The sequence below is a fragment of the Oryctolagus cuniculus genome, chromosome 12, assembly GCF_964237555.1.
Source record: "Oryctolagus cuniculus chromosome 12, mOryCun1.1, whole genome shotgun sequence".
NCBI lineage: Eukaryota > Metazoa > Chordata > Mammalia > Lagomorpha > Leporidae > Oryctolagus > Oryctolagus cuniculus.
The window spans coordinates 45,976,224-45,986,771 of NC_091443.1; the positions used below are offsets into that span (position 1 = coordinate 45,976,224).

At 36.0% G+C, this 10,548-nt stretch overlaps 1 long non-coding RNA gene across 1 annotated transcript; it reads right to left on the reverse strand.

The window, feature by feature from the left end:
* Positions 1-957: 957 nt before the first annotated feature.
* On the reverse strand, positions 958-8,376 carry LOC103351188 (uncharacterized). Its single transcript, XR_007910519.2, has 3 exons — positions 7,795-8,376; positions 5,080-5,152; positions 958-1,116 (listed from the first exon to the last, which is right to left on the reverse strand). It is a non-coding gene; the product is annotated as an uncharacterized lncRNA (long non-coding RNA).
* Positions 8,377-10,548: the final 2,172 nt, after the last annotated feature.

The window sequence follows — 10,548 nt, forward strand, 5'->3', positions numbered from 1 at the left end:
AATAATACATAAAGATTAATACAGAGATTTGATATGTAAGATCATTTAGGAGAGGAGACACTTTATTTGAACAGAATTAAATATGTTCTAGGGCTGAGTCCTTGATTATACATTCCACGTTGGTACATTTTGACTGTGTGAGAACTTTGAAATTTGAGTTTCCTGGTTGATAGGGTTGAAAATTCACAGAATAATGGAAATATATGCTTTTATTAGAAAGTAGTAATGCAATTGTAAAACCATACAAAGATGAATTTCAGACATTAAAATTCTCTAATTTTTAGTTTAAAAATCTCAACTGGCTCTTACTCCTTCTTATGTTCCAGACCACTCAGCATATGTGACTAGATCACATATCCTTAGCCAAATACACATTCAAAAATCTTGTTTACATATTAAATCTGACTTTAATCTAGTACACACAACTCTTTAATTAGCTGTTAGATTTTTCCTTCTAATTGAACTTCGGTATGGCTACAGTATTTTTTTACACAAGCAAGAATATGTTAACTTCAGTATTAAAAGATATTTCTCCAGTGGCAATGCCATTCCTAGTGGTACAGAGCTTGTTTTTCCTCCTACATCACAGTATCATTGTTTCATGATGAAGAAGAATCTGAATAATCATGAGTACATTTCAAAGAATCAAAGATTTACAAGGTCATATATTTTAGAGCTCTTATTTCAGGAATTATATTATCCATGAACTGAAGGAATTAGATGCTTTAGCTGATTGATTTCTAAAATAAATCTCTTTAGACTTGTTTTGCTGGGAATTGGCTGTAAATCAGCCTGCTAGCACTGAAGTTTAAGGCATTTTTCAATATTCATTATTTTCCATATCTCTTCCCACATGGTTAAAAAATTATGACTTTGACATGACATCTATGAAGTCATTGTAGAGTATGCATGGTTGGGAAATGGAATACAAAAATAATATATTTTGCCTTCCAATATTTCAAAAATCTCATAATGGGTTACTAGCTGGAGGGTTTTATACACACACACACACACACACACTGCATTACCTTTAGCTCAGAGAAACATTTTAAGTGTATTTATCCTGAAACATTTTCCTAGTCACGGAGTTGGTGCTTCTTGAACTGATTTTATCACCTGAATAAGAGAATTATACAAATGTTCTCATTAAAAAGGTCTAAGTTAGAAACCAACTAAATGAATTGATAGCCAAATTAATGACTAACTGTATTCATAAGCATGAGTTTGTATATATTATTATCTTTACTGTGACTACAGCTTTTTTTTCCCTATAGCCTTATTTATCTACCTTTCTTCAAGTGTGTTGAGTAAAGGCATGGTACTATTAACGATGTTGATTCTCTTGCTCCAAAGATCTTTGGGATTTTTTTGTATTGTAAATTTCTGATGCTCCAATTTGAAGATTTGACATCTGAACTCCTCTTTGCAACATACAAGAAAAGGAAGTCACCATACAATAGGCTCAACAGTCTGGAGCTAAAGGTCGCCCAACATTATTCATGCTTGTCTGGGACCAAAGCACAGAAAGGAAATCCTGCTGCCCAGGGCTTTTGTCTCTTCTCTCCTTAGGAAGAAGGTACAACTTCTTCACCACTAAACAGATTCAAACATGGGCATGGAGAGAGGAATGCGCTTTTTAAGGTGAAATGGGGTCTTCAAAAATTTTAAAAAATACCTATAGCAGAAAGGGAACAAAACCATTTTAAATAGTAAGAACTTGGAGGCTTAAAAATCATGACAGTTTTTTTGTAAAGACCTAAAATGTGTTAAGAACTAAGTGATGACTCAAGTGAAATACAACGTAATTTTCATAATTATTTAAGTGTGAAAGGCATACATTTGGTAGTTTCTTTCATGTTAGTTCAAATGGCAGCATTGGGCAAAGGGAATATGAATAAAGAATCTCTCTGGTTTATCAATAGCATCCTATGTAAATGTGCATGAATCATTTAATCATAATATCCCATTTCTTCATTAGCAAAAGGAAAATAATGTCTATCTCATTATATTCAAGATCCTTCAGGATGGTGATATTAGATGATTCTATGCTATAGTTATAGTTGTAAAAAATGGCTACATGGTATAAAGTAAATCACATTCTAACAATAATAATGTAAGATGTAACAGAAAATTATTTCTGATGCCTGATTTTCCATTGTAGTTTAAGCTATTACTCATCGAAAGAGTATAATTATATTTATTGTGATAGTTTCATTCGTTTACTCATTTGTTCATTCAAACTATTTATTAATGACTAAACGGTGTGACCATGCTTGCTACCAGTAATTCAGAGACCAGTAATATAAAGTTCTAAATCTTCAAAATATTGGTAGTCCAGTGAGAGAGGAAATAAACCAAAAATAACAACATATTATACAATGACGATTATAAGAATTTGGCGGAGTTGCTTCTAACTTTGCCTCAGAGAGACTGGGAAGCTCCATAGAGGAGGCAGTGGCCTAACTTACAATAAAGATGGAATCACTTCTGGGAGCTGACATTTAGCCCAGGGGTTAAGACATCTGTGTCCCATATCAGAGTGCCTGGGTTTGATATTTGGCTCCTGCTCCTGACTCCAGCTTCCTACTACATAGTCCCTGGGAGGTGGTGGAGATAGCTCAAGTAATTGAGCTCCTGCCACACCCATCAGAGACTTAGATTGCTTTCCCGGCTTCTGGCTTTTGCTCAATCCTAGCCCTAGCCATTCTGAGCATTTGGAGAGTGAACCAGCTGATGGAGTGTTTCTCGCTCTCTCTCTCTCTCTCTCTCTCTCCATTTCTTTCAGTCTCTGTCACTTTCTCTCAAATAAATAAAAAAAATAGTAATTCTGAAAAAATGAGACCACTAAAACTTCTTGTCAATAGATTGAAGACCTCTATAAGAGGGCTCTCACTTCACTTGTATTTCTTAGGAGACTCTGGGCTTTAAGATATTTCTTATTCCTTTCTGTGTTTGTGTCTTCAAAAATATGCACTTTTGTAAAGTATTATCTGTTTTTACAATTTTATTTTGAATTTGGGTTTTCTTTCTATCATCTTGTACACTATATAGGAAGATATGGGGAGATAGTAAATACTAAATGTAAATGTGACTAATATGGCTACTTTCCACCCATTCAATTCCTCTGTTCTTTAATTGTTTCTGTTGTATGAAAAAGTAAAGTAAATATAAGTTAAATATATGTGATGATAAGGATTTTATCAGATAATAAGACAGATGTTGACATATGAATTAACCAAAATAGGGAAATATATTCTAAAATTATTGTAATATTTGAGAGAACTCTAGAATTCTCCAAGGATTTTTTTTTAAAGTATACAATGTGTTACAAGATTTCTTTTTACAGCAGGTGTGAAAAAGAAGCAGGTAGCCAGAAGACTTAGTACAAAGAAAATATCTGAAGCAAAATCAGGATTTGATGATTTAGGATAGTGTTTGTCAAACTGCAATGTGTTTTTGTTTTATTTTTATTTTTTACAGGCAGAGTGGACAGTGAGAGAGAGAGACAGAGAGAAAGGTCTTCCTTTTGCCGTTGGTTCACCCTCCAATGGCCGCCGCAGCCTGCGGCCGGCGCACGGCGCTGATCCGAAGGCAGGAGCCAGGTGCTTCTCCTGGTCTCCCATGGGGTGCAGGGCCCAAGCACTTGGGCCATCCTCCACTGCACTCCCTGGCCACAGCAGAGAGCTGGCCTGGAAGAGGGGCAACCGGGACAGAATCCGGTGCCCCGACAGGGACAAGAACCTGGTGTGCCGGCACTGCAAGGCGGAGGATGAGCCTAGTGAGCCGCGGCGCTGGCCAAACTGTAATGTTTTTAAAAACTACCTGAAGAATGTGTCAATATAGAGTAGATCCCTAGGGTAGGTCTGACCAACTTTCATGTTTTACCAACTCATACATGCTGATACTGATTGAGATCCTACTTTAAGAAATTCTGATTTAGAGCAGTGCTTCTCAAATTTAATCTGCTTATGAGTCACTTGGATTTTGTTAACTGAAGATACTGATTCATTGGGTGGCAGCATTCCCATTTGGGTAAGCTTGAAGGTGATGTTCATACTTTTGGTCTGTAGACCACATGGTAAGAAGCAAGGGTTGAGATGACTGCCCACATTAGAAGCCAGGATGGCATAGTTTGGTGATTTCATAAAATAATAAGATCAAATAAAGATTTTATTTCCTTGTATCCTTACCAAGAAGAGTTAGTAATAGTTAATGACTTTTATATCTAGTGAGAACAAATAGAAGTATTACCATCCTATTGAGAAGCATTTACTGAGCTCTTGTTTTCTGCATGAAATGGCTTCCATAGTTACTGTAAGAGAATTAGGTGAAGAAATTTTCAAAACAGCATGGTATTTTTATGTCACTTCCATAAGTGCTCTGGAACTTTAAATGCTTCCCAAATTGGCCTTTTATTAAACCATTATATTTCCCCAAGGGTGACAAATTGTGTATAAGTATAGAGGCCAAAAAAAAAAAAAAAACAATAATAAAAGAGAGAAAGAAGGGCTGGCGCTGACGCATAGAGGGTAAAGCCACTGCCTGCTGTGCCAGCATCCAATACGGTCACCGGTTTGAGTCCTGGCTGCTCCACTTCTGATCCAGCTCCCTGCTATGGCCTGGGAAAGCAGTAGAGGATGGGCTCTTGCATCCGCATGGGAGACCTGGAAGAAGTCCCAGGCTCCTGGCTTAGGACTGGCTCAGCTCTGGCCCTTGTGGCTATCTAGAGATTGAGCCAATGGATGGAAGACCTCTCTTTCCCTCTCTGTGCCTCTGCTTCTTCATAACTTTGCCTTACAAATAAATAAATACAATTTAAAGAAATAAAGAAAAAGAAAAAAGGTTACCCTAATATCTTACTCAGAAATGAAAAAGAAGAAAGGGTCTCAGAAATAGTATACTAGTCAAAGAGTGTTATACAGCCTTCTTGTTTAAATTTTGATTTAGTTAGACAAGTTCTATTTATGTAAAGCAAAAGGTTGAACTAAATCTAGTGAAATGAGCTGGAAAATACACTTAATTTTAATCAGATAGCAGTTCCTGTTGGGTTCTATGGATGTGGGTGTGAGAGAGACTTACTTAAATGTGTTGGCTGTCTTCATCCCACATCTCAGTAATTGATGACTCGCTATTCCATATCTACTTTACAAACCTTTAAAAAATAGAAAAGTAAAATCACAGTAATGATCATATATCATTGGATTTGAAATAAACATTTCCAAAAGAACATTAACATAATAATTATAAGAAATAGGATCTGTAGTGTATACTATGGCCAATTTGAATGATTTTAAGCACCCTGGGGGTATATACATTTTTGTTTTTCTATGCCTCTATCATTCACAAATTTCCCAGTGATATGATAGTGTTAAATTCAGTAACTGAGTAATTAAAAATGCTTCTTACATAACTAACAATTCTCTAAATTCAAAGTTTATTTTTTTGGTGGACTGGAACAAATATGAATAAGCTATCATTTAATACAAATACTCAAATATGTTAGCCACATAAATCTAAAAATACTCAAACATGGTAATACAATTTTAACATTTCCTTATATCTGATATATGTGGCTTCTTTGTATTAACATTTCTGAGGATAAATGATTATCTTTATTACCTTAATCTAAAATTAAGGACTTTTTCTGTGTTTCCCCCCCCCTATTTCCCAAGCATATTCATTTCTGATCCCATTCAACAAATTGAACTCTTCTAAGAAAAAGTTTTACCTGCATATTGCTTTGACTCCTTAAAAATCATAATTGTTTAATCAGTCGCATATTGTATACATATATTTCATCAGTAATATATATATATATATATACCAAAAGAAGTTGCAAACAATATGCTTTCATAATTATATATTTACAGAAGAGCTGTGGTTCTCAAAATTTTTGGAAATGTGACTTTTTATAAAAGCTGTAGCTCCTCCTTCCCTTTACAAAAAATGTTTATGAAGCACAAAGAAATTTTGCATACCAAGTGGTGCACATTCACTGCCTTCTTGGAGTAAGATTAAGCAATATGATCTTGATAATTGAGGTAGAGTTAACCAAAATGCCATTCTTTTTCTCCTTTCTTATATAGACATTGAAACCAGATGGATCAATAGACTGTTTTTCTAAATACAACATTTTGTTTTTATTGTGTAAACCTTTCCTTACAAATAAGCCTTTATACTGTGTAACATGGAAGCAAGTGGACATCTGGCTCCTGTGCAAAATATGATTCACTCATTTGCATTTTTAAATTCCATTCATTCCATTTTTAAATTGTTCACTTGTCCTCTTTGCTCTTTCTAAAAGCAACTTTTTTCAACTATCTTCAATTTCAAATACCCTCAGTGCTTATGCTTTTTATAATTTGGAACATTATCCTTTTAAAACTTTAACAAGGAAATCAATATTCAAGGCCATTGCATGAGGAAAACTGCACAATCTAGGTAAGAGGAAAGTTGATTTAAGACAAATAAGAATTTGGGTGACAAAATAAATTTACTTTATATTGGTCTTGGATGACTTTTAAATATATTTCAAAGCCCATTTAAATATTGTCAGGAGGAAAATATTAGTAAGGAATTAATTTTCTCTTGAAGTTGGTTATGACATTTCTTCAGAAAATGTTTGGAGTGTATTAAAGTATTTCTATCACTAATGACATGCTTTAAACAAATTCTGGGATGAAAGACTATTGTGCTATTTGGTTGTTCATGTGTTTCTCAGCAAGACATTTTGTGCGTAAATGTTGAAGCTCTAAGGACTTGAAATATGGAAGAATAATTCAATCATTTCCATGTCTCACCCATTTTTATAGCAGCAAAATTAGTATTCCTAAAAATTTCTATGATCTTAAACTCTAATAATAGCCAATGGCAGAATAACTTGGAAGTTATATTTTAATTTTGATTAGAGCTTCTCCCAGACCATTTAGTCCCTATCCTAAAATTATAGACCCAAGTGGAATCTGAGCATATTCATAGTTTCTCAATAGTTCAATTTAGCCTCTTTGAATATTGCCCTATAGCCAAGTGCTTATATTCTGGAAAAGTTCAGGGGTGTGTGTGTGTGTGTGTGTGTGTGTATGTGTGTATGAAAAGATATCCTCTGACTTGAGGAGCTAGAACTAGAAAATGGAAATAAAGAAAATCATGATAGGTAAAGAAAAGAGAGAGAAATCAGTTCACCATGATCTTTAGCTGTAAGCTTTGAACCAATTTTTGAAAATATACCAGAGGATAATGCTTTTCTAAGAATATCAGTAGCATGAGTGTTAAGGAGATTCACTTAATAGACATGTTCCATGCACAGTAGAGAAATACAAATACGAAACTTGAACCAATATTCTTAGATGGTTGAAGTTTGCAAACTCTGCACTTGCATAATCTTCACAATTCACAAATCAAACCTGGCTATTTGTTCATATCATACAATTTAGAAAATGCCTGGAAGAAAATACTGGACTTGAAATTAGGAGAACTTGATTCTTAGGGTCAACTTTAGCATAATCAGATAGATTGACATGATCTTCTTGAGGTAACACAACTGGGGACATTATTAAATTATTAAATTTCAGACATGCCACAACTCCTATTTCTGAAAAAGAAGACTACCATCATCAGAACACTCCCTGGATCTTTTGAATAGTGGTTACTAGTTTCACATATACGGCTTGGCAGTTCAAGATGAATGTAACAACCTTTGATTTCATGAAGAATAGAAGCAGTCTCATAACCACTGATGCAGATCCACGAATTCTGCATAAGGCTTTGGGGCACATCTCCATTTTAAGGAATTACCTGCTGTCCTGGTGAAAAGGAATAAGGGACATCCCATAAGGTGTTGAATGTGGATTAGCTAGTCTTCAAGCACTCCATCTGATGTAAGTAGAATTGAAGAAGTCTCAAAAAACAGTTTTGGAGAGTGGCCTGGCATTGGAGTGTGGCAGGTTAAGCTGCTGCTGGCAATGCTGGAGTCCCCATATTGGAATGCCTGGCTGTTCCACTTCACATCCAGCTTCCCGCTAACACACCTAGGAAAGCATCAGGTAATGCTTTAAGTATCTGTGTCCTTACCACATGGAAGGAGTTCTTGGCTGCTGGATTCATCTTGGCTGAGCTGGGCTATTGCAGGCATTTGGGAGTGAACAAGCAGATGGAAGATGTCCCTCTCTTTCTCCCTCTCCCTCTCACTCTTCCTCTTCCGTTGCTGCTCTCTGTCACTCCGTCTTTCAGATAAATCAACAAATACATCTTTTAAAAAATTTGGAGAGAAATGTGGAAGCTGTCCAAAGTATTTTGTGTCCACAACAAATATTGATGGAAGTATCCACTGAAAGAGATGCTAAAATCATTTCCTTGAGATTAACTAGAGTAGTCTGTGTTTAATTGATTAGATCAACACAGAAATTACACAACTGACTTGGTAAGGTCACAAACCAATTAATCAAGTCTTCAAAGAAGGAGGTACCTTTCTCTGAAGGGAGGAGAGGACCTCCACTTTGAATATGACCTTGTCTAAACAAGATAAGAGTCGGAGAACTCAAGGGGCTTCCATAGCCTTGGAAACTCATAACTGGTGCATAGGGAGATTACTGATGCCATAAACAGGAGTGTCAATTTGTAAAGTCAACAACAGGAGTCACGGTGCACTTACTCCTCATGTAGGATCTCTGTCCTTAATGTGCTGTACATTGAGGGTTAATGCTATAACGAGTACTCAAACAGTATATTTCACTTTGTGTTTCTATGGGGGTGCAAACTGTTGAAATCTTTACTTAATGTATACTAAAATGATCTTCTGTAAAAAAAAAAAAAAAGAAAAAGAAATTATGAATTCCCAACTTGATTCTCACTGGGATTAAACATGACAATAGGTCTGATCTGATTTCATCATCATTTAAAAAAAATCATCTATTATTTTTCACTTTATGTTTCTGTGTGGGAGCAAACTGTTGAAATCCTTACTTAATGTATACTAAGCTGATCTTCTGTATATTAAGATAATCAAAAATGAATCTTGATGTGAATGGAAGGGGAGAGGGGGTGGGAAAGGGGAGGGTTGTGGGTGGGAAGGACGGTATGGGTGGGGGAGCCATTGTAATCCATAAGTCGTACTTTGGAAATTTATATTCATTAAATAAAAGTTAAAAAAAAAAGAACATGAAACTAAAAAAAAAAAAAACAATTAATCATCCTCTTTAAGTAAACATCAAATTGGGTTTTGACTAGGGTGTTGGGTTCCTTCTATTCACCTGTGAGATGAATAATATATTCCCCTACTCACATCACAAAGAAAAGATACAAGAAGACAGATGGTTGCTTCTCAATATAACTTTTGAGATTTTAGGGGAAATGGTATTGGCATAAAGAATCTAAAAGGGGCCGACACCGTGGCTCAATGGGCTAATCCTCTGCCTGCGGCGCTGGCACACCAAGTTCTAGTCCCTGTTGGGGCGCCGGATTCTGTCCTGGTTGCCCCTCTTCCAGGCCAGCTCTCTGCTATGGCCCGGAAGTGCAGTGGAGGATGGCCCAGGTGCTTGGGCCCTGCACCCGCATGGGAGACCAGGAGGGGCACCTGGCTCCTGGCTTCGGATCAGCGCAATGCGCCAGCCGCAGCGCGCTGGCCGCGGCGGCCATTGGAGGGTGAACCAACGGCAAAAGGAGGACCTTTCTCTCTGTCTCTCTCTCTCACTGTCCACTCTGCCTGTCAAAAATAAAAAAAAAAAAAGAATCTAAAAGATGGTATTCTATTGTGGCTTATAGTACCTTTCATTTGAAGTTATTGTAGAAGTATTTAAAGTGGAAATTCTCAACCTTTTATTATCATAAATCAAAATGAGTATTAAACTCTCCATGAAGTCAAAATAGGACCTACAACTGGAACAATTTCTTTGTTGGTACAGTAAGTTATTGAAGATGAGGAAAAGATGAAACAATACCTTCTGAGTCATATTTTCATTTGACATGCATGCATTTGTTCTGTGTCAGTAAATTTATCACTGAACCAACATATACATTCAAAAATACAGAAACAAGAGTGTAAATATTATTGAATATTTTAACAAAGTGAACATATCTATGCTGTTTTCTGTGATATTCAGGAACTGAACATCATGTAAGCAACTCCTCTTTGTCCAGTCTGTCACTCCCCAAAAGACATCACTGTCTTGACTCCTTTCTCCTTGAGCCTAAAATTGCATTCATGTTAGTGACCTTTATATAAGTAGTATCATATGATATGTACTTTGTTGTACCCATATGTGTAATTTCACTCCATTAAGTTTCATTCTGAAGCAAATTTCATCACATGAATATACAAAAATTCATTAATCCCTACATTTGACGGGAAGGGGTTGTTTCCAATTTTTGGCTACTATTAATCTTATATGTGTTTTGGGCACATAAGTAGACATTACATTTTTAAACTTTTATTTAACAAATATAAATTTCCAAAGTACAGCTTATGGATTACAGTGGCTTTTTCCCTCCCATAACTTCCCTCCTACCCACAACCCTCCTATCTCCCGCTCCCTTTCCAATACCATTCACATC